At 44.4% G+C, this 25,541-nt stretch overlaps 1 protein-coding gene across 2 annotated transcripts in view; it reads right to left on the bottom strand.

Annotated features, from left to right (window-relative positions):
* The window catches only part of LOC140909666 (uncharacterized), a 62,522-nt gene that overhangs the window by 30,417 nt on the left and 6,564 nt on the right, over window positions 1-25,541 (bottom strand). The window contains exon 2 of one of the 2 annotated variants that reach the window (XM_073339496.2): window positions 15,415-15,480. The exons of the other annotated variant lie outside the window; for it this stretch is intronic. The gene's annotated coding sequence lies outside the window, so the exon portion shown is untranslated. The remainder of the gene's footprint in view (window positions 1-15,414; window positions 15,481-25,541) is intronic. 2 annotated transcript variants of the gene reach the window in all.

The raw sequence follows: 25,541 nt of genomic DNA, 5'->3' as shown, positions 1-25,541 counted from the left end.
AATTTGGAGTGACTTGACCAGGTCATTCTCTTTAGTCCTGCAGTCAGTCCTATTGAACCATCTTATGGTGAGCAGGCAGGCGATACGGATTGCTAGCAGTCCTACTGTACCATCTTCTGCCAGGCAGACAAGAGATGAGGATGCCTTGCAGTCCTTCTGCCAGCCAAAGATGTAAAAGATAGATGGAGTGGATCAAAACAAGAAATAGACCAGATTTGTTTTGTACTCATTTGCTTCCCCCTTTCCCCCGTCTAGGGGACTCATTCCTCTAAGTCACATTGCAGTCACTCACAGAGAAGGTGCAGTGAGGTAAATCTAGCCATGTATCAATCAGAGGCCAGACCAACCTGCTTGTTCCAATAAGAACAATTACTTAGGTGTACCATTTCTTATTGGAACCCTCCGTGAAGTCCTGCCTGAAATACTCATTGATGTAAAGCCACCCCCTTTGTTGATTTTAATTCCCTGTAAGCCAACCCCGTAAGCCATGTCGTCAGTCGCCCCTCCCTCCATCAGAGCAACGGCAGACAATCGTTCCGTGCCTTTTTTCTGTGCGGACGCCATACCAAGGCAAGCATGGAGGCCGCTCAGCTCACTTTGGCAATTAGGAGCACATTAAACACGACACGCATTATCCAGCAGTATATGCAGCACCAGAACCTGGCAGAGCGATACCGGGTGAGGAGGCGACATCAGCGCGGTCACGTGAGTGATCAGGACATGGACACAGATTTCTCTGAAAGCATGGGCCATGCCAATGCATGCATCATGGTGCCAATGGGGCAGGTTCATGCTGTGGAACATCGATTCTGGGCTCGGGAAACAAGCACAGACTGGTGGGACCGCACAGTGTTGCACGTCTGGGACGATTCCCAGTGGCTGCGAAACTTTCGCATGCGTAAGGGCACTTTCATGGAACTTTGTGACTTGCTTTCCCCTGCCCTGAAGCGCATGAATACCAAGATGAGAGCAGCCCTCACAGTTGAGAAGTGAGTGGCGATAGCCCTGTGGAAGCTTGCAATGCCGGACAGCTACCTGTCAGTTGGGAATCAATTTGGAGTGGGCAAATCTACTGTGGGGGCTGCTGTGATGCAAGTGGCCCACGCAATCAAAGATCTGCTGATATCAAGGGTAGTGACCCTGGGAAATGTGCAGGTCATAGTAGATGGCTTTGCTGCAATGGGATTCCCTAACTGTGGTGGGGCCATAGACGGAACCCATATCCCTATCTTGGCACCGGAGCACCAAGCCGACGAGTACATAAACCGCAAGGGATACTTTTCAATAGTGCTGCAAGCTCTGGTGGATCACAAGAGACATTTCACCAACATCAATGGGATGGCTGGGAAAGGTACATGACGCTCGCATCTTCAGGAACTCTGGTCTGTTTCAAAAGCTGCAGGAAGGGACTTTATTCCCAGACCAGAAAATAACTGTTGGGGATGTTGAAATGCCTATAGTTATCCTTGGGGACCCAGCCTACCCCTTAATGCCATGGCTCATGAAGCCGTACACAGGCAGCCTGGACAGTAGTCAGGAGCTGTTCAACTACAGGCTGAGCAAGTGCAGAATGGTGGTAGAATGTGCATTTGGACGTTTAAAGGCGCGCTGGCGCAGTTTAGTGACTCGCTTAGACCTCAGCGAAACCAATATTCCCACTGTTATTACTGCTTGCTGTGCGCTCCACAATATCTGTGAGAGTAAGGGGGAGACATTTATGGCGGGGTGGGAGGTTGAGGCAAATCGCCTGGCTGCTGGTTACGCGCAGCCAGACACCAGGGCAGTTAGAAGAGCACAGGAGGGCACGGTACACATCAGAGAAGCTTTGAAAACCAGTTTCATGACTGGCCAGGCTACAGTGTGAAAGTTCTGTTTGTTTCTCCTTGATGAAACCCCCCGCACCTTGGTTCACTCTACTTCTCTGTAAGCTAACCACCCTCCCCTCCTCCCTTCGATCACCGCTTGCAGAGGCAATAAAGTCATTGTTGCTTCACATTCATGCATTCTTTATTCATTCATCACACAAATAGGGGGATGACTACCAAGGTAGCCCAGGAGGGCTGGTGGAGGAGGGAAGGAAAATGCCACACAACACTTCAAAAGTTTACAACTTTAAAATTTATTGAATGCCAGCCTTCTGTTTTTTGGGCAATCCTCTGTGGTGGAGTGGCTGGTTGGCCGGAGGCCCCCCCACCGCGTTCTTGGGCGTCTGGGTGTGGAGGCTATGGAACTTGGGGAGGAGGGCGGTTGGTTACACAGGGGCTATAGTGGCAGTCTGTGCTCCAGCTGCCTTTGCTGCAGCTCAACCATACACTGGAGCATACTGGTTTGATCCTCCAGCAGCCTCAGCATTGAATCCTGCCTCCTCTCATCATGCTGCCGCCACATGTGAGCTTCAGCCCTGTCTTCAGTCCGCCACTTACTCTCTTCAGCCTGCCACCTCTCCTCCCGGTCATTTTGTGCTTTCCTGCACTCTGACATTATTTGCCTCCACGCATTCGTCTGCGCTCTGTCAGTGTGGGAGGACAGCATGAGCTCAGAGAACATTTCATCACAAGTGTGTTTTTTTCACCTTCTTATCTGTGCTAGCCTCTGGGAAGGAGAAGATCCTGTAATCATTGAAACACATGCAGCTGGTGGAGAAAAAAAAAGGGACAGTGGTATTTAAAAAGACACATTTTATAAAACAGTGGCTACACTCTTTCAGGGTAAACCTTGCTGTTAACATTACATACATAGCACATGTGCTTTCGTTACAAGGTCGCATTTTGCCTCCCCCCACCGTGTGGCTACCCCTTCAACCCTCCCCCCTCCCCGTGGCTAACAGCGGGGAACATTTCTGTTCAGCCACAGGCAAACAGCCCAGCAGGAACGGGCACCTCTGAGTGTCCCCTGAAGAAAAGCACCCTATTCCAACCAGGTGACCATGAATGATATCTCACTCTCCTGAGGATAACGCAGAGAGATAAAGAACGGATGTTGTTTGAACGCCAGCAAACATACACTGCAATGCTTTGTTGTACAATGATTCCCGAGTACGTGTCACTGGCCTGGAGTGGTAAAGTGTCCTACCATGAAGGACGCAATAAGGCTGCCCTCCCCAGAAAGCTTTTGCAAAGGCTTTGGGAGTACATCCAGGAGAGCCGCGAATGCCAGGGCAAATTAATCCTTTCACATGCTTGCTTTTAAACCATGTATAGTATTTTAAAAGGTACACTCACCGGAGGTCCCTTCTCCGCCTGCCAGGTCCAGGAGGCAGCCTTGGGTGGGTTTGGGGGGTACTGGCTCCAGGTCCAGGGTGAGAAACAGTTCCAGGCTGTCGGGAAAACCGGTTTCTCTGCTTGCTTGCTGTGAGCTATCTACAACCTCATCATCATAATCTTCTTCTTCGTCCCCAAAACCTGCTTCCGTGTTGCCTCCATCTCCATTGAAGGAGTCAAACAACACGGCTGGGGTAGTGGTGGCTGAACACCCTAAAATGGCATGCAGCTCATCATAGAAGCGGCATGTTTGGGGCTCTGACCCGGAGCGGCCGTTCGCCTCTCTGGTTTTTTGGTAACTTGCCTCAGCTCCTTAAGTTTCCTGCGGCACTGCTTCGGGTCCCTGTTGTGGCCTCTGTCCTTCATGCCCTGGGAGATTTTGACAAAGGTTTTGGCATTTCAAAAACTGGAACGGAGTTCTGATAGCACGGATTCCTCTCCCCATACAGCGATCAGATCCCGTACCTCCCGTTCAGTCCATGCTGGAGCTCTTTTGCTATTCTAGGACTCCAGCATGGTCACCTCTGCTGATGAGCTCTGCATGGTCACCTGCAGCTTGCCACGCTGGCCAAACAGGAAATGAGATTCAAAAGTTCGCGGTTCTTTTCCTGTCTACCTGGCCAGTGCATCTGAGTTGAGAGTGCTGTCCAGAGCGGTCACAATGGAGCACTCTGGGATAGCTCCCAGAGGCCAATACCATCGAATTGTGTCCACAGTACCCCAAATTCGACCTGGCAAGGCCGATTTAAGCGCTAATCCACTTGTCAGGGGTGGAATAAGGAAATCGATTTTAAGAGCCCTTTAAGTTGAAATAAAGGGCTTCATCATGTGGACGGGTGCAGGTTTACATCGATTTAACGCTGCTAAATTCGACTTAAAGTCCTAGTGTAGACCAGGGCATAGTAGCATACCTTGCTCTTCCTGTGTAGTCCTGAAAAGACACCACTTTCAGGAAGCTAACTACACCATGCAAATTAGGAGGATCTTTCTTGCAGGCATCTTCCCTTAACATGTGACCTCCAATGAAGATCCCTGGCTCACCATTATATTTGTAATATTAGTGTTGTGTCCACAAGGGATTATTCTGGATGGCCTAATCAGCCTGGATACCTATTAAGGCTTCCATGGGTAAGAGTGTTATTAAGATTCTAATGAACTTAAGTCTCTGAGGGATGTTTACTCAGTCACTCCGTGCATGATCCTATGAAAAAGATCAAAGAGTCTTGGAAATGGGTCAGCACTCTAATATGACTGGAAACAAATTAGGAGAAAAATGAAAAGCTTGTACCTTTCTAGAGAAAGGATAATGAATACATTTTAATCTGAAAAATGCAGTTGTGATTGTTCACTGCCAGGGAGGTAAGATGCAACATGCTGCTGCAATGCAAGTGCAGTTGTACACTACTGGGGAAGTAATGACCAACATGCTAAGGAAAATGTTTGACATCTGAACACAAACCCCAGAAAGGCATGCAAATGAAAGCTCTGTGTACTTACATGGAGGGCTAACAGTCACTCACTGACCCTCTCTGTAACTCAATGAGCCAGTGGACAAAATCTGCTGGCGAGGTAGACAGGTTTGCTGGGGGAGCGGGGCAAAGGCAAACTAATTCCCTAAGATATTAATATAAATATTGAAAATCCTGTGTGCTTACTTAATAAACTGTCACTGAAAAAAGTCTGGCCTAGTTATCTAAACTTACTACAGTGCTAGGCTAGCTGGGTTTTAGGCAAAGAAAAACGATTTTGTGCCTAATGCACTGGACTGGGACTCAGGATCTACACAGACACCCAGTGTGACCTTGGGTAAGTCACTTAGCTCTTTGGGTGACAGTTTCACATCTGTAAAATGGGATAATAATACCTTCTCTTGCTTGGCTATTTAGACAGTAAGTTCTTCAGTACAGGGTTGTTCCTTTACAATCTGGCACAATGGGATCCTGAACTCAGATGAAGTCACTACATGCTACTGTAATAAAAGTAACAATTGGCAGCATTGTATGCACTGTTGTTGTAGCCATGTTGGTCTCAGGATATTAGAGAGACAAGTGGGTGAGGTCATAGCTTTTGTTGGACCACCTTCTGTCGGTGAGAAGAACAAGCTTTCGAGACACACACAGCTCTTCTTCAGGTCTGCGTAAGCTCGACAGCTTTGTCTCTCTCACCAACAAAAGTTGGTCCAATAAAATATATTGTTTCAGCCATCTTGTCTCTCTAATTATCAGCATTAGTCTTCTGATTTCCTCTCTGTTTTACTTTAACAATTCCCACCCCCACCCCCACCCCACCCCCACTACCCAGCCCTGCACATTTCTGTAATAGCCCAAAATTCTTAGCCGCTTTTCCAATTCTGCTTTTAGGATTCTTTGCCGATGGTAGACTAGACCTTGGTTTTATACATAAACAAAGCTGCACGTGAATACCCCATTTGCTGACTTTCTCTGGTGCATAGGTGAGTTGATGCAAAGTAACCAGAGCATTGGAATAAAAGCTTTTTGTAGCATTGTGGTTATTTTACATCGATGCATAATGTCCACAGGCACTGTCATTATATTTCATTTTGATATACTCCATTCACTTCATGTTACTGCTTTTAGGCATAATTGATGAATACATCTGAATTACTTTTTAGTAGGGCTGTCAAGCGATTAAAAAAATCAATCATGATTAATCGCAGTTTTAATCGCATTGTTAAACATTAATAGAATACAATTTATATAAATATTTTTGGATGTTTTCCCCATTTTCATATATATTTCTTTCAATTACAACACACTACAAAGTGTACAGTGCTCACTTTATATTTATTTTTATTATAAATATTTGCACTGTAAAAATAAAAGAAATAGTATTTTTCAATTCACTTAATACAAGTACTGTAGTGCAGTCTCTTTATCATGAAAGTTGAACTTACAAATGTAGAGTTTTGTACAAAAAATAACTGCATTCAAAAATAAAATGATATAAAATTTTAGAGCCTACAAGTCCACTCAGTCCTACTTCTTGTTCAGCCAATAGCTCAGACAAACAAGGCTGGTTACATTTGCAGGAGATAATGCTGCCCACTTCTTGTTTACAATGTCATCTGAAAATGAGAACAGGTGTTCGCATGACACTGTTGTAGCTGGCGTTGCAAGATATTTATGTGGCAGATGCGCTACAGATTCATATGTCCCTTCATGCTTCAACCACCACTCCAGGGGACATGCGTCCATGCTAATGACGGGTTCTGCTCGATAACGATCCAAAGCAGTGCAGACTGATGCATGTTCACTTTCATTATTTGCGTCAGATGCCACCAGCAGAAGGTTGACTTTCTTTTTTGGTGGTTCGGGTTCTGTAGTTTCCGCATTGGAGTGTTGCTCTTTTAAGACTTTTGAAAGCATGCTCTACACCCTGTCCCTCTCAGATTTTGGAAGACACTTCAGATTCTTAAACCTTGGGTCAAGTGCTATAGCTATCTTTAGAAATTTCACATTGGTACCTTCTTTACGTTTTCTCAAATCTGCAGTGAAAGTGTTCTTAAAATGAACAACATGCTGGGTCATCATCTGAGACTACTACATGAAATATATGGTAGAATGTAGGTAAAACACAGAGCAGGAGACATACTATGCTCTCCCAAGGAGTTCAGTCAGAAATTTAATTAACGCATTATTTTTTTAACAAGCATCATCAGCATGGAAGCATATCTTCTGGAATGGTGGCCAAAGCATGAAGGCGCATATGAATGTTTGGCATATCTGGCATGCAATTACCTTGCAATGCCGGCTACAAAAGTGCCATGCAAACGTCTGTTCTCACTTTCAGGTGACATTGTAAATAAGAAGCAGGCAGCAGTATCTCCTTCAAATTGTAACCAAACTTGTTTCTCTTACCGATTGGCTGAACAAGAAGTAGGACTGAGTGGACTTGTAGGCTCTAAAGTTTTACATCATTTTATTTTTGAATGCCATTATTTTTTGTACTGTTATAACTCTACATTTGCAAATTCAACTTTCATGATAAAGAGACTGCACTACAGTACTTGTATTAAGTGAATTGAAAAATACTATTTCTTTTATTTTTACAGTGCAAATATTTATAATAAAAATAAATATGAAGTGAGCACTGTACACTTTTCATTCTGTGTTGTAATTGAAATAAATATATTTGAAAATGTTGAAAAACATCCAAAATATTTAATAAATTTCAATTGGTATTCCATTAATGTTTAACAGTGCGATTAAAACTGCGATAAATCACGATTAATTTTTTTTTTAGTTAATCACGTGACTTAATGGCGATTAATCAACAGTTCTACTTTGTAGCAAGGAAACTGGAGCCACTGTAGCAACCTAAACAAGCAACATAAAGCCATATCTACTTCAGGATCAGTCACACCTTAAGAGTCCAAACCTGATAACAGCCATGGATTCTGGGATGATTTGCAGCTTTGGCTTTGAGTGTGAATGGAAATATTAGTTCTTTTGCAGATGATTTGGTCAGCAGTGTTATGTTTAAAATATGCACTGACTCTCTAGGAGCATGCACACTGGTATAAACTGACTGACACACAATATTTAAACATGACTGTTGCACCAGGGGGCCAGAACTCCATGCTCAGTCATTGTGCTTTAGGCACAGATCACACAGGCAACTGCTCAGGGCACTATGCTTAAAGACAAGTAAGTCAGGGCAGAGTTTCATTTGGAACAACCTACCAGAGCAAAAGACCCTTGCTATGGGAGCCTATCTCCAGAGTGCAAGCTACTGGACGAGGCTGACCGTCATCAGAAGAACATGTCCTAAGCCTAGAGAAAAGAGGTGGGGAGGCTAAGGCATTGCAAAGGAAACTGGGACAGCAGGAAGTTGCAAGGGGCAAGTGAAAGAGATGGGTGGGACTCACAGATGGGATCTGATGGAGAACCTATCTTGTTTACTTAGGGATGTGGGAGTCAACAAAGCAGGTTCTCCATCTATGGCAATTATTTGCCCAAGGCACGAACACATTAGAACTGGCCCTGTTCTGAGTTATGTGCAGTAAGATGTGTTAGACTCTGCCCTTCCCTTTGAAGACTTCTCTGGATACCTTCTTTCCTTTCTATGGGTAAATTGGGCAGCTCTTTCCCTGCACTTCCATGCTATTTTTCAAGGATATAATGGAAAAGGAAGGTTTCAGAGTAGCAGCTGTGTTAGTCTGTATCTGCAAAAAGAAAAGGAGTACTTGTGGCACCTTAAAGACTAACAAATTTATTTGAGCATAAGCTTTCGTGAGCTACATCCGATGAAATGAGCTGTAGCTCACGAAAGCTAATGCTCAAATAAATTTGTTAGTCTCTAAGGTGCCACAAGTACTCCCGTTCTTTTTATGGAAAAGGAAGAAGACTGCCTTGCCATCAGACAGTTTTATATTGAGAGACACTATAAAAATTACTTGACTGTTCAAATAACGGACGCCCCTATTACCAGCCCCACAATGAACAGAGTTATGGTCTTAGAAGAAACTATAACTTAAGAAGAGCTACGTTCTGTTGAGAAAGAAATTCGGGTACATTTTGTTCACAGCCGCCCATCCTTTACTTTTGTCTGTAGTTGTTACTCACTGGCCTGAGGAATATATTGATAATGGATGTGTAGGTCCTGTGGATGTACAAAAGGACCCAAGGATCTATGATTTCCAATAATCAGCCTTCTGAATGGAGTCCCACATTCCCAGTGAGTGATCTTCTTCTATGAATGCTAGACATAGCCAAGAGTTGCTTTCTTAGGTGGTTACTCACTTTAATTTGAGAACCTCTCTGAAGTCCCGCTGCACCTTGCCCGTGCAGGGAGGGGGGGGAACGGGGAGAAAAACGTTGCCTGGCAAAACTCTTGCTTGTGAATCGATTGTGATGCAGCGTTAACGTTCAAATGGGTGTTCAGTGGTTTTGAAGAGGCAGTATTTTCCAGTGCTTAGAGAAAGAGGCTGAGAGTCTGTACACTTGAGTTCTATGCTGGGCCCTGCCACAGACTTGCACGCAAATCCCATAACCTCTCTGTGCCTCTGTCTTCCCATCTGTAAAATGGAATAATAATGCTCACCTTTGAAATCCTCCCATCAATGATGGTGCCTCTGGGCCCTACCACTACATTAATATTAAATACCATAATAATAGAGATGCTAAGTTGTTATTAGCATATAGTGTGCATGATACGAAGGGCATAATGCAACACAGTATTTAAAATGTAAAGAAGAAAAGTGTTTTCAGATCTCATGGTGTATCTGTAATTATTAATTTGAGTGGCAAATATATTATTCATGTCTGTTACCAGCTATCGTAGTATTCGCACATACGATAAAGAGCCTGCAGTGCTTGCCAGTAATACTAATTTGCATTGCTATAGTGCCTTTCGTCTGAGGATCTAAAAAAGGTTCATGGGCTTTAATTTATTTAATCCTCACAGCACCTACATGAGCCAAGTAAGAATGCCATTCCCATTTCACTGATCGTTAAGTTGAGCTTCTGCAAGGGTGCTCAAGGTCATAGGGAGTCCGGGGCAAAGCTATGCAATGCACTGATTACTTTGCATCAACCCACTCGTCGCACCACAGAATGTCAGCAAATGGGGTATTCATGCACAACTTTGTTTACGTCTAAAGCCAAGGCCTAGTCTATCACACTGTCTACTGCACAAAAATATCAGGTCCAACAAGATGGTTAGTGAATGTTTCTTGTGTGAGTGAGCAGGGACTGAGAGGACCAATAAAAATTGTCCTCCTTGCCTAGGCCTGGCAAAACAAAAACAAACACACCCACACCCACACCCAAAAACAAACCTAGAATCAACATTTTATTTGACTCACAGTCCCCCGCTCTAACCATTAGACTACACTCCCTGAATAGCCAGGATTAAGAGAATTTGCTTGAACTGTTATATTATTCTTATTAATTACTCTCATCATCACCATCCATATTGCAAGTACTTCCAAATCTAAGAGTATTCTCAGGCGTGTGGCTAGGTAAAATATTCTGATTATCTTGTGGTGCATCATTCCTTTAAGAGACATTTCAGGGTTAATATGCAAACATGCCCCTGCCCTGCTATCCAGCTGTTGATACACTTGTTTGAGGAGATAAGCGAGACAGACGGGTGAAAGCGACAGGTGATGCATATTAAAGTTAATGAAAAAATTATGCTGCAATACATTTCAAAGCAATTACCAGGAACACTCAATACTTCTCACAAACATGTATGGACAAACACATTCCCTGTGTCCTAATGACATGGGCTGCACTGTTGCAACTGATAAGCATGGGCTGACTGCTGAAAATGTGCCCTATCAATTGCAGAACTGGGTGCTTGGCTGTTCTTTTAGGAATATTTGGATAAATTGGCTTTGTGGGTGTAGTGCAGGGAGAACCCCATTAGCCACTGAGAATGAAACCCCAAAGCTGCCATCTGCGTTCCGACTCCATTAGTCTTCTGGGTGGGAGTGACCCTCAGATCCAAGCAAGGCACAACTGAACCAATACAGAAGATTCCTAAACACTCTAATAATGTCTTTTATTCCAAGCAGTAGGATAGTCAAGGGTAAACAGAGTTTACCCACTTTTCATTTGAGGAATATGGAGTTTAGTTTTAGTTAGTTTATCCTCTTTTTTTTTTAAACCACTCCATGCAGGATTCCCAAAGGCATTTTATAAGCAATATATCTAGGGATCTCTCACCTACTGAAGAAATAAATGCCTCTCACTGAGATCTAATTTAGTCAGTAAACACCGTCAGTGATCCTTCATCCTGCCCCTGCTGACCCAGTAGTTCAATCTGTCTCTGGTGTGGTCGAGGTGGCCAGCATACAGCTTCATGAGCCAGGGGAGCAAGGGGCAGGCTGGGTCCCCCAGATTCACTACTGACATTCCAACATCGCCAACGGTAAAGTGCTGCTCAGGGAAGAATGACCCTGCTTGCAGCTTTTGGAAAAATCCTGTGTTCTTAAAGACATGCATGAGCATGCACCATCCCCACCCAGCGCACATGGATATCAGCAGTGGGATAGTCCTACATCTCAAGGCTACCAGAATGGCCGGGGTGGAGCATCGTCCTCTGCAAAATGGCGTCCTCCGTGCAGTGTGTGTGGGCTGCTACTTTGGCAACCTTCTAAAATAGCACCAGAGTGGCATTCTGGGCTGTTCCCACTCCACTTCACCACTGGTATCAGTGAAGCACCCACAGTGATCAACTTGGCCTGTTGGGTGACCTTGAGCAAGTCACTTTACCTCTCAGAGCCTCTGTTTCCCCATCTGCAAAATGGGGATAATGCTACTGACCCCTTTGTAAAGCACTTTGAGATCTACTGACGGAAAGCGCTGTATAATAGCTAGGTAGTATTCTTAGAAGAGGATAATATGTTTTCTGTGTTGCTTTCTTTTTTTCTTTATTTACGCACTTTTATCATAAAAAATGAAAACCAAAAAAACCACATTTTAATCCTAAGGCAAGATAAGGCTGTAACACTACATTATTGAATGAACGTAATAGAATTCAAGACCAAAATCCTATGTTAAAATATAGAGAAACCTGTTTTACACAGTCACCGCTAAATCCAGCAATACTTAGTTTCTTAAGAGATGTGGGCCCAGTTCCTCAGCCCTGCTCCAGCTGCTTTGTACTGCTCTGCAAGACTGATCCAAAGCCCACTGAAATCAGTAGAAAGATTCCCATTGTCTTCAGTGGGCTTTCCATCAGGCCGTGGAATCCCCTGGCTTAATTGGAGGGGATTCCTCAGGTTAGTTGTGAAAACGTGGCACTTTCGTACCCAACTCCCCATGTGCAGGCAGAGCCACATCTGCCATCTTCCATGACTCAGTGAAATTGTTACTGGTCCTTCATTCCTGCTAGCCTAGCAGAGCCTATGAAGATAAGAGAGACAGTGGGGTTGCACAGCTGCAACTGAGCGTAGAATTTGCTCTACAGAAGTAGGATCTTTACTACGGATGAAGATGTGCAAAACATAAAGACCCAGCTTGACTCCCAGATTCCAGGTTGAATTTGCAGGGCTGGCCATCACAGGGAAAAAAGCACATTGGCACTGGAGTCTCTGAGACAATAAACATGAAATCCCAGGATGTTATTTCCGTGCTCATTTTTCAGAGCAGAACCACACTTTAGGCCAGGGCTGGTCCTGAGGCAGAACTATGCTGCATTGTCAACAGGAATGGTGGTCTACAGAAGCTGTAGTGGTTTCCTGTAAAGCTGAGGAGAAGGTCAAGAGTTGGGGGAACTTCTCAGATGCATCAAAGTGAGTTAGGAGAGCAAGGTGAGTCTCTGTCCACTCTAGAAAAAGCCCCCCAGCTGTGAAGCATCTCATGTATTTCAGTTGCAACCTCCGGAGCCATTTAAAGGTGTCAGAGGTGAGAATGAATTAAAATGAGGAATTCTTAGAACTCCATATTTTTGTATTATGCACAAAGGCCACAGGGCAGCCCACAAAATGTAACTAAAAACCTGACAAACATTTTTAAAAGGCCTCATTGTCCGAACCTAGCAAAACAACAAATAACCCAGCTTCCACTATCTATTAATAAAATAACCACCCACCCAGATAAAGCTCAATAGTAACAAAAAAGTACAGAGGCTTCTTCCGCAAGATGTCACTAGACATGGACCTGAAAAGCCCTGACCAGTGGGGAAATTCAGAGCCAGATGCAGCTTCAAACCTCACAGCCGGAGCCCAGCTCCAGATGCCATAAATATGCACTATTTATCAGTGAAGAGAAGATTCTACACATATGGATCTTCAATGGAGAAGCGGCTACAATACTCTTGAGCTTCTGTTGGGGGGCTGCCAGGAGCTTCAGTCCTGCCATTTCCAATTATTGTAAAGGAACACAGAAAGCAACAGGTTGTCTCTCTCAGGCAGAGTGGTCCTATAGCAATTTACGATGTGCATATTGAGAAGTACAAGGACCTTTTTGTGCACACTCATTGGGAAAAAGGCAGCCAATGAGTGTTGTGGAGCATGGGCTTCACTGACACTCATGGGCAAAAGCTTGTTAGCAGGCATGCTTCCAAGTGCTACAGTAGCTGCAATGCTACTGCCAAGCCCCGGCATTCAAAATTCATGAGTCAGGCCACAAAAATTTATGAGATTGGCTTAAAAAACATGCCATTTAAAAATATATAGAATTTTTTTTATTTGCCTTCTGGTTTTTGTGCCATTTAGGGAGTCACATTTTCAAGCTTTTCTCCACACCCATGGTGGCCAAAAACTTACATTAAAAAATAAAAGCCGAGAGTCTCGTGAAATAACATGACTCCAGGAGATGAGGCTTTAAGAAAAGAGATCAAATACCATGAGACTAATGATAAAATCATGAGAGATGGCAATACAGTGTTTTTCAAAGGAAGTCCCAAATAAAACACAGTACAATAAATAATCTGCCTTGAGGTCACAAGACATGGTTCACGACCTACGGATCTCCTGATTCCTATCAGATCTTTGCAACTATCACTTCTGCCCACCCTAGCATTTGGAAATTATGGATGTGGCTACAGGAGGACTTTGAAGATCCAAAAGCCTCCTATTCAATCAATAGCTAATCCCATATCTGGTTTACATTTATGCACACGTTCTCGGCTCAAGGTGCCTTCTTCTATTTATCACACACACTGCAGGATCTATAATTATTCTGCAATACAAATGGACACCAAAGAGTAACCTAACGGGGGATCAACAGTGTGTGTGGTTAAATGACTCATTCATCTGACCCATCTCTTCAAATAGGAGTTTGTTTGGTCCCAGTCAGTGTGAGCTTTGGAGGGCTGATTTCTCCATCACACACATGAAGAAAATATGAACCCACGAGGTGATACTCATACCAAAACATTTCAGTGAGCAACAAGAAAAGGTTCATAGTGTGAAATAAATGATCCTTTTAATCTGAAATTATAAGACACTCTGTATAAATACAGGTTTCAGAGTAACAGCCGTGTTAGTCTGTATTCGCAAAAAGAAAAGGAGTACTTGTGGCACCTTAGAGACTAACCAATTTATTTGAGCATAAGCTTTCGTGAGCTACAGCTCACTTCATCGGACATCTGATGAAGTGAGCTGTAGCTCACGAAAGCTTATGCTCAAATAAATTGGTTAGTCTCTAAGGTGCCACAAGTCTTTCTGTATAAATAATATGTCAGCCAATGATGAAAAACAAACAGCTGGTGCTGGGGTGGATCCTGGACTCCTTTATCAGTTTGTCAGAAAGGAACACAATTAGCACATGACAATGCACAGTCATGTTAAATACCTGTCCTGTTCTGTTTGTTCTGCTGCTCTAAGAGTTGCATTGCGTAGGGGTGAGTGTGGGAGGGTGTGTTTATGAGCATACCAAATGGTATGTGATGTGTGGAGAGGTCACTTACCCAATTCACCTCAACCATGACACGCAGAAGGGAGAGGCTAGGGAACCCAGCACTGTCCTGAGGAAGAGTAGTTACGCTCACATCCAAGCTGCCTACATTTGTAAACAATGTTTACCAGCATGAAAAAAAAAATGAAGCAAACAGCGCTTTCTCTGAAGCTGCTGGTGCTGGACACTGTAGGAGACAGGATGGACCATGGGCCTGACCCAGTACTGCAATTCCTATTGGGTGCGCCTCATTATCATCCAGTTTTACACCTTGGAAGTGAATTAAACTAAACCGAATTAAGGCTACTTTAATTCTGAATGACAGTATCCACACAGGGATTTAATGCAGTTTAACTAATCCACTTTAAATTCACACCTTTAGTTAATTCAGATAAACTTTCCTGAGTATCCCCTGTAAACAAACCCTAATATAACTGCAACAGCATAAGGGAAAGGAGAATGAGGCCCTTTATAACACTAGACCAGGATTGCTCATTCCTGTACACTCCACTGAGGTACCAATACAACCAGAAAGACCCAAGGAAATGGGCTAGGTTCCAGGCCCCTTCAGCAGCACACATTCTCCTTCTGTAGCAACATCTTGATGCTATTCAGCTCCCGTGGAAAATAGAAATGTTAAGGCCACTTTACAACTATGTAGAGCCCCCACAGACACCACCATCCCTCCATCACCTCCTGTGTGATGAATACATGTGAATAAGTACTGAAGGCAAATTCTCGCTCAATAATGATATAAATACATACAGTTTTGATGTCTTCCATACCTATCATAACAGTACACAGTGGTTTCTCCATCCCCTGAAGTCTTCAAATCAAGACTGGATGCCTTTCTGAAAGATATGCATTAGTCAAACACAAGTTGTTGGGCAGTACAGGAGTAAGTGAATGAAATTATATGTCCTGTGTTATACAGCAAGTCAGACTAGATGATCTAATGGTCATAAAACTCACCTCTAATCTATGCTAGCTACAACATACCAGAAACCCTACCAAAAACAGACTTTTGACTTTCTATAATCGTAAGAACATAAGAACGGCCATACTGGGTCAGACCAAAGGTCCTTCTAGCCCAGTATCCTGTCTTCCAACAGTGGCCAATGCCAGGTGCCCCAGAGGGAACGAACAGAACAGGTAATCATCAAGTGATCCATCCCCTGTCGCCCTTTCCCAGTTTCTGGCAAACAGAGAATAAGTATTGCCTTCAGTACTTATTCCCTGCCCATCCTGGCTAACAGCTTATCTAGTTCCTTTTTGAACCCTGTTATAGTCTTGGCCTTCACAACATCCTCTGGCAAAGAGTTCCACAGACTGACTGTGCATTGTGTGAAAAAATACTTCCTTTTGTTTGTTTTAAACCTGCTGCCTATTAATTTCATTTGGTGAGCCCTAGTTCTTGTGTTAGGAGAAGGAGTAAATAACACCTCCTTATTCATTTTCTCCACACCAGTCATGATTTTATAGACCTCAGTCATATCCCACCTCAGTCATCTCTTTTCCAAGCTGAAAAGTTCCAGTTTTATTAATCTCTCCTCGTATGGCAGCTGTTCCATACCCCTAATCATTTTTGTTGCCCTTTTCTGAACCTTTTCCAGTTCCAATATATCTTTTTTGAGATGGGGCGACCACATCTGCACGCACTATTCAAGATGTGGGTGTACCATGGATGTATATAGAGGCAATATGATATTTTCTGTCTTATTATCTACCCCTTTCTTAATGATTCCCAACATTCTGTTCACGTTTTTGACTGCCGCTGCACACTGAGTGGATGTTTTCAGAGAACTATCCATAACGATTCCAAGGTCTCTTTCTTGAGAGGTAACAGCTAATGTAGACCCTATCATTTTATATGTAAAGTTGGGATTATGTTTTCCAATGTGCATTACTTTTGCATTTATCAACATTGAATTTCATCTGCCATTTTGTTGCCCAGTCACCTATGTTTGTGAGATCCTTTTGTAGCTCCTCGCAGTCTGCATGGGACTTAACTATCTTGAGTAGTTTTGTATCATCTGCAAATTTTGCCACCTCACTATTTACCCCTTTTTATTCCTACCCTTTGTTTCCTATCTTTTAACCAGTTACCAATTCATGAGAAGACCTTCCCTCTTATCCCATGACAGCTTACTTTGCTTAAGAGCCTTTGGTGAGGGACCTTGTCAAAGGCTTTCTGAAAATCTAAGTATAATATATCCACTGGATCCCCCTTGTCCACATGCTTCTTGACCCCTCAAAGAATTCTAGTAGATTTCTTTGGAGTTGGCAGGTGTGATTACAGAGCCATTGGCCATTATCTTTGAAAACTCATGGCAATCGGGGGAGATCCCAGATGACTGGAAAAAAGCTAATGTAGTGCCCATCTTTAAAAAAGGGAAGAAGGAGGATCCGGGGAACTACAGGCGAGTCAGCCTCACCTCAGTCCCTGGAAAAATCATGGAGCAGGTCCTCAAGGAATCAATTTTGAAGCACTTAGAAGAGAGGAAAGTGATCAAGAACAGTCAGCATGGATTCACCAAGGGCAAGTCATGCCTGACTAACCTAATTGCCATCTATGATGAGATAACTGGCTCTGTGGATGAGGGGAAAGCAGTGGACGTGTTATTCCTTGACATTAGCAAAGCTTTTGATACGGTCTCCCACAGTATTCTTGCCAGCAAGTTAAAGAAGTGTGGGCTGGATGAATGGATTATAAGGTGGATAGAAAGCTGGCTTGATCATCAGGCTCAACGGGTAGTGATCAATGGCTCCATGTCTAGTTGGCAGCCGGTATCAAGCAGAGTGTCCCAAGGGTCGGTCCTCGGGCCAGTTTTGTTCAATATCTTCATTAATGATCTGGAGGATGGTGTGGATTGCATCCTCAGCAAGTATGCAGATGACACTAAACTGGGAGGAGTGGTAGATATGCTGGAGGGTAAGGATAGGATACAGAGCGACCTAGACAAATTAGAAGATTGGGCCAAAAGAAATCTGATGAGGTTCAACAAGGACAAGTGCAGAGTCCTGCACTTAGGACGGAAGACTCTCATGCACTGCTACAGACTAGGGACCGAGTGGCTAGGCAGCAGTTCTGCAGAAAAGGACCTATGGGTTACAGTGGATGAGAAGCTGGATATGAGTCAAGAGTGTGCCCTTATTGCCAAGAAGGCTAACAGCATTTTGGGCTGTATAAGTAGGAGCATTGCCAGCAGATCGAGGGACTTGATCATTCCCTTCTATTCAGCACTGGTGAGGCCTCCTCTGGAGTAATGTGTCCAGCTTTGGGCCCCACACTACAAGGATGTGGAAAAATTGGAAAGAGTCCAGCAGAGGGCAAAGAAAACGATTAGGAGTCTGGAGCACATGATTTATGAGGAGAGGCTGAGGGAACTGGGAGTATTTAGTCTGCAGAAGAGAAGAATGAGGGGGGATTTGATAGCTGCTTTCAACTACTACCTATTTGCCAGAGTTTATGCTCCTATTTTCCTCACTAGGACCTAACTTCTACTTTTTAAAGGATGACTTTTTGCCTCTCACTGCTTCTTTTATTTGTTGTATAGCCACAGTGGCACTTTTTTGGTTTTCTATGTTTTTTAATTTGGGGTATACATTTAAGTTCAGCCTCTATTATGGTATCTTTTAAAAGTTTTCATGTAGCTTGCAGGGATTTCACTTTTGGCGCTGTACCTTTTTATTTCTGTTTAACTAACTTCCTCATTTTTGTGTAGTCCCCCTTCCTGAAATTAAATGCTACAGTGTTGGGCTGCTGTGGTGTTTTCCCCACCACAGGGATGTTAAATTTAATTATTTTATGGTCACTATTACCAAGCGGTCCAGCTATATGCACCTCTTGGACCAGATCCTGTGCCCCACTTAGGACTAAATCAAGAATTGCCTCTCCTCCGGTGGGTTCCGGGACTAGCTGCTCCAGGAAGCAGTCATTTAAGGTGTCAAGAAACTTTTTCTCTGCATCCCGTCCTGAGGTGACGTGTACCCAGTCAATATGGGGATAGTTGAAATCTCCCATTATTATTGAGTTTTTTATTTTAATAGCCTCTCTAAACTCCCTGAGCATTTCACAGTCACTATCACGATCCTGGTCAGGTGGTCGGTAATATATCCCTACTGCTGTATTCTTATTATCAGAGCATGGAATTACTATCCATAGAGATTCTGTGGTACAGTTTGGTTCATTTAAGATTTTACTTCATTTGATTCTACACTTTCTTTCACTATAGTGATACTCCCACATCAGCATGATCTGTTCTGTCCTTCTAATGTATTTTGTACCCTGGTATTACTGTGTCCCACTGATTATCCTCATTACACAAGTTTCTGTGAAGCCTATTATATCAATATCCTCATTTAATACAAGACATTCTAGCTCACCCATCTTATTATTTCGACTTGTAGCATTTGTATATAAGCACCATTAAAGCTTGTCACTTTTTAGCTGTCTGCCATTACACGATGTAATTGAATGGGACTCCTTTTCATTTGACTGTTTCTCATCAGATCCTACCCATATTTTATCATCTTCCATCCTTTCCTCCTTACTAGGACACAGAGAATCTCCATTAATAGATCCTCTCCTAACAGGTGTCTCTGTCCAAACCATGTGCTCCTCCGTACCTGTCAGCTTGCCCCCAGCCCTTAGTTTAAAAACTGCTCTGTGACCTTTTTAATTTTAAGTGCCAGCAATCTGGTTCCATTTTGGTTTAGGTGGAGCTGATCCTTCTTGTATAGGCTTCCCCTTTCCCAAAAGTTTCCCCAGTTCCTAATAAATCAAACCCCTCCTCCCTACACCATTGTCTCATCCATGCATTGAGACCCTGCAGTTCTGCCCATCTAACTGGCCCTGCGTGTGGAACTGGAAGCATTTCAGAGAATGCCACCATGGAGGTCCTGGACTTCAATCTCTTAACTAGCAGCCTAAATTTGGCCTCCAGGACCTCTCTCCTATCCTTCCCTATGTCACTGGTACCTACATGTACCATGACCATCAGCTCCTCCCCAGCACGACACATAAGTCTATCGAGATATCTCGCGAGATCCGCAACCAGGGCTGCCCCTAGCTATTCTAGGGCCCTAGGCTACCCCACCATGGGGGGGGCAGGCCTCCATGTGTAGTGGGGGGGGGGGGGCTGGCCCCAGGCCTCCCCGGGGGGAGCGGAGCTGGCTTGGGGAACAGGGGGGAACCACTCCCCAGCACTCACCGGCTGGGTCCAGGTCACTGCACTTCCCGCCACTGGTGAGCGCAGGCACAGCCCTGCTGCACCCCTCGGGCGTGGGGGCAGGGCTGGGCACAGCAGGGGTGGGGGCGGGGCGGAGCAGGGGCGGGAAGAGGTGGGGTGGAGGCTTTGGGGAAGGGGTGGAGTGGGGGCAGGAAGAGGCAGGGAAGAGGCGGGGCAGGGTGGACCAGGGGCGGGGCGGAGGCGGACCTGGGCTGGGGCCCCTGGGGAAGAGGCGGAGCAGGGACTGGAGCAGCACGCAGCTGCGCAGGGCACCAGGAAATTGGTGCCCCAAATTTCCTGGTGCCCTACGAGCTGCGTGCTTTGTGTATGGGTAAGGATGGCTCTGTCCACAACCACAGGAAAATACCGATTACACCTGTGTACACCGAGTGTACACCGAGTACACTCCCTATAGGACACAACCCTCCTTGGCCCTACCATGGCAGTGCAAACCCTCACTAGTTCACACACACCTGTCAAAGAGCCGCTCCAATACTGAAGCCGTCCTCTCGCACAGTACTCATTGAGGAGGCTGTTCCCACCTGTCATGCATTTGGATCTCATGGGAGGTCCTTCTTGCCAGCTCAGGCTAACTCCTGTCATTACTCATTCATTTACCTATATACACTCCAAAATAGTGGGATAATTAAGGGCGGGCAGCAACTGGTTGTGAGAGAAGAGTGGAAGATATTGCATCTCCCTCAGGTGCTCGGGCTGTAATAGACTTTCATGTATTAGGATGAACAGGAGAGTACCTGGGTACGCAATGTGGAATGGGTAAGTAAGAGATTTATTTCTAATGAGCTACTGAGTCAGCATCCATTGGTGAGGCATTTGCTATGTTCATAATGGTCAATGAAAACTTCTTGCCTGGATCTTCACATAACGCACAGTCAACCTGTGGAACTCTTTGCCAGAGGATGTTGTGAAGGCCAAGTCTATAACAGGGTTCAAAAAAGATCTTGAAAAATTCATGGAGGATAGATCCATCAATGGCTGTTAGCCAGGATGGGTGTCTGTCGGAAGACAGGATACTGGGCTAGATGGACCATTGGTCTTACCCAGTATGGCCATTCTTATGGTGCAGCCAGGGTTAATGGGAACACATTTTTCCCAGCAGTGGCCACCACATAGTATGGAAAAGTTGCGACCCACGTCCTCTAGGAAAAGCCAGTCTTGGCATGACATCCTGCATTATTGGAAGGCAAGACCAAAGACTCACCCCCACCAAATCCCTCCCACTTTTGGAAGTCTAGCACTGTGGCAACGCTAGAGCTACGGACTCCCTCTACATCCTGCGCACAGGAGCTGGGACTGTTCCCAATCTGTGCACAAAGAGAAAGGAAAGTACCTTTTACCCTCCCCCCAACTGGCACACCAGCACGGACAACCTGTATTTACACAGAATTATAGACGGGCTGTCAAACCTCTGTCAGGTAGCAGGTTCCAGCCCCATATGATTTACAATGGCTTAACTACAAAGCTGGGGATGAAAAGCCAGGGACCCTGACAGATGGATAATGATACTGCGAGAGCCTTACTGTCATTCTTCTGAACTTGTTCACATGCAAAACATTAAAAAAGATTTGGCTCCAGCCACAGTTTGCTTATATGAGTAAAACTTGTTGCTATATTTTCTCTTACTCATTGCTCAGGTGTTCCAGGTTGTTACTAAATATGGACCCTAGTTCCTTTCCACCCTGAAACCAGGCAAAGCTTCCATGAAACCAGCAAACACCTCACATCTTGACAGCAATTTCATAAAACCACGGCAGCAAGACCAGTCAGTCTATAAGCCTATAAATGAACACAGCCATGTCAGATGTAATGAGGTGAGAAATGCAAGGTAATTATGCCACACCAAAACTGTAATTATGCTGCATTCCTTGTAAGTGAGGGACAACTAAAAATTAAAAACACCTCTTGAAATCCACAAGGGGAGTGGCACTTGGGATGTGCAGGGTTAACAGACCCCCGGCAATGGCTTTGGTGCCTGGGTGAAGGGTTGCTAAATGTTCCTGAGTTTTGTTCCCACCATGCCACTTCCTGCCTGGCTTTCATGCCTACTGGCCAAGGAGGATTCAATACTCACTTCTCCGTGCAGTAGCTAGTTTGGGGCCACATCCCACTCACCTAGCCCCCGGTGTTGCAATCAGGTTTGCGAGGTCAGAGCCTTGTGACTGCTCAGAGCTTCACTGACTCCAGTGGGGCTGCACACAGGCACAAGGATCTCTCCACACATTATCTGCCAGAGCCCTTTTCTGCAGAGGAGTTAATGGGACTTCATGTAAGGTGAGCAGACTTGGCTCAGAGTTCTCTTTACTGAAGAACATTGTGGGCTAGATTACGGCATCTACACCACAGTCCTGTGTAGAGGGGGAGCTACATGATTCCAGGACGAGCTGCAGGGAGGTTATTTCTCAAGCAACCACACTCAACTGCAGGGCTTTTTTGTGTGCACAAGTGGATCACAAGCCTGGGGCATATAGCTCCTCTGCTGTGCCAGCTACAAGGACTGGTGTAGAGGGTGAGGCTAAGCCAGAATCCTGCCTCCTCCCTGCTCCCTCTGGTGTCTTGCTCCCCAGAGGGAGGAACAGGGGCGAACACCTCCCCAGCAGCGCAAGGGGTGAGGTTTTTGTGTGGCTCCCTCATCTGGCACTGTCCCACTCTGGCCCTGTGTGTAGCATGAAGCATGCCTTTCAGAGTTCTCATGGACCACTGTGTAGGGGAGGAGAATGTAGGACAGACAGCAAAATACACAGACTGTCATGTCCTTTCCTTCTGCCTAAAAACGCAAGGAATTTGCTCCATTACCACCTCACAGTGCACGTTGTTTAAACCTAATCCTTCCAGGCCCGAGAGAACAAATGCGACATTTATTCTAGCGTCTGTAAACAAGCCAAAACAAATGTAGCGCAAAGAAGCTAGAAGGGCTATGTTTTATTATTTAATTATGTAGCAATGAAAGATTTAGTTTAAATTTTTTTTTTAAGTTGTAATAATGACCACACTTCCTACTAGAGCTGACCCCTTTCAAAGTTTGGCCTGAAGGATTTGCCTCTATGATTTTAAGTCAGCTACCTCGAATCTTTTTTAGAAGGGTCTCCCTCTACAAGGCGGGGGGAGGAGGGGTGTCTTCCCTCTACAATGGGAGCAAGATGGAAGGGGGTGAAATATTTCACAAAAGAGTTCCTCATGCATTACTGAATAGGAGTCCCTGCTCCGTTAAACAAAATTAAAACCCTCAGAGCAAATTCTGCTCTTAGTTAGACTGGTACAAACCCTAATGGAGTCAATGCGGCTGCATCAGCATAACTGAGAGCACAGACTGGCATCATAGATAGCCTGACAAAACGATAAAACTACCTCGCACTTAGAAAATCCTCTTTGTGATTATCTTGTGATTATTCAAATGTACTAAACTTACCACAAAGCCAATAATTTTTAATATATGATGGCACCATGTTACTGAACTGTTTACGAGTTCAATTTTCTAACATGATTTGAGGATTGTGTTTTTCCAAGCCGTGAATGCCCATAGCTGAACAAACTGGCCCAGATTTGCTCCTGCACTAAGATTTGGTTGGCCTGTTATGACTTCTTGATTCTTTACCCCAATTTGTGCCAGCACCACTCAGGAAACCATGAGTATGATGTTCAGGAGTGCTGAGTACCTGCTGTTGACTGCAGGTGCTAAGGATGTCTGAAAATCAAGCCCAAGATGTCTGAAACTGAGCATTCAGAAAATAAAGCACCCCCAAATCATCATCCATTATTGAAAATTTTGGTCCAAAATTTAATTTTTTCACAATATTACCTTGTTCCCAATAGAATCTTGATATCCTCATGTGAATGCAGATTTAGACAGAGTGACTATTATTATCCAGCCACTTTATTTCCCAGGTACCTATCATTATGGTATCTAAAACCCAGATAACAGTACAACTAAGCACTCACACAGCACTTCACAAACTGCAACTAATTAATCTTAATAATGCCTCTGTGAGGAGATCCCTGTTTTACATATGGGAAATCTGAGGCATAGAGAAGTGAAGTGACTTGCCCAAGGCCACACAGCACAGCCAGAATCAGAAGTCAGGACTCCTGACCCCAACTCAGGCACTCTGAGACCATGATAATGGGAGTAGCATAAGAACCCGAACAGAACAGGAAAAAGTCCAATGCTCAGTCCACTGTACCACGTTGCTCATTATGGTCCCTGCAGAAATCATGCTCATCTGTCCACATTCGTGTCACCAAATCCTAGCTTGGCGGGGGACAGGGGGCTCTTTAAATCCCAGAAGAACATTGAGCTCATGAATAATGCAGTTACCACACTGTCGCAAATAGATATATAGTGAATTCTAATTGTCACAAGGCACTAAGAGCTGTGATTTCCTTAGTCAGGCATTGTAATTCTCTCATTCATACGGCTTCAGCACCATTAAGGTCTCCTTGACTTCAGCAGATTTGTACTAGTGTAACTGAGAGTGGAGTGGGTCCAAGAGATTTTATTTTGTGGAGCTAGGATTCCCTATTGCACCACCTTCTGTGAGCAAGAACTCTCCATATGCGTAGGTGTTAGCTAGGTTTTGGGCCTCTGTAATGAGCAATAAACGCCCTATTGATTCACTCAGTTAGCTTATGTCATTAGAATGTTGTAGGGAAGAATTCAAAACAGTTGCTATATGACATGGGCAAGAGACTAGTATATTACCTAATGCCTTGTAGCATCAAATACATACTGAGGGTCTGATCCTGCAAGTCTCATACCATTCAATGAGAGTTTTGCCTCAGTGAGATCTGAAAGATCAGGCCCTTAATATATGAAATTACTTAAAGCCCTTGACTGTAAAATGTAAATAAATGTAGCAATAGACATTTGTTTTTCAGGGATGCACCTTTACAAAGGCACAGTGGATCTCAGAATACTTTTGAATCAAACAGAAAAATACCACCCCCTAAAAATAAATATAAAAGAAAATAAAAGTAAACAAAATAAACGTAAACCTGTACCAGAAAAAGGCCTAATGTACTTACCTGTAGCAGTATCAAAACCAGTTCCTGCTCCCATTAAAGTCAATGGCTTAAACGCTGACTTCCATGGAAGCAAGATTGGTGCCAAAAATGTGGGAAGGTAAAAAAAGGCAGGGAAGTGTCTGTCACCTCCATTACAACATCCCTCTTTGCAGATAGAGATATCTAGAGGTCCAGGGTTCTGCCCCTGGACAGGGAGTGGGACCATTTGAAGTGTCTGATGGCTCTATAACCTCCTTTCTTCCCCTACCCCAAGCCACTCAATTGTGAAGGCAGCAATTTTAAAATAAAATGACAGACTGTTCAAACAAAATGAAAGGCCTTCTCCAGCTCAACTGCTCCTGATTTTCAGAAACCTCATCTTCAAATCCCCCTGCCCTGACACTTTGGGAGCTGATTCAGGGCCCAGCTCTAAGTACAAGCAAAGCAAGAAAGAAGCAAGCACTTGGGGTCTTGCTCTTTTCAAAGCTCTACAACCAGGGACAAAGCCTATCTCCTCCTTTAGCAGCATGAGCACACAGAGAGAGAACAGCTCATCACTCACCAGGACCTCTTCTGCTAGGGTAGGGGTGGGCTGCTGGCCGTTTTAATCCGGCCCTCAAGCGCCCACTGGGGAGAGGGGTCTGGGGCTTGCCCTGCTCCGG

Source organism: Lepidochelys kempii, chromosome 3 (genome assembly GCF_965140285.1).
Source record: "Lepidochelys kempii isolate rLepKem1 chromosome 3, rLepKem1.hap1, whole genome shotgun sequence".
Lineage (NCBI taxonomy): Eukaryota > Metazoa > Chordata > Testudines > Cheloniidae > Lepidochelys > Lepidochelys kempii.
This window is presented reverse-complemented; position numbering and strand designations above follow the sequence as displayed.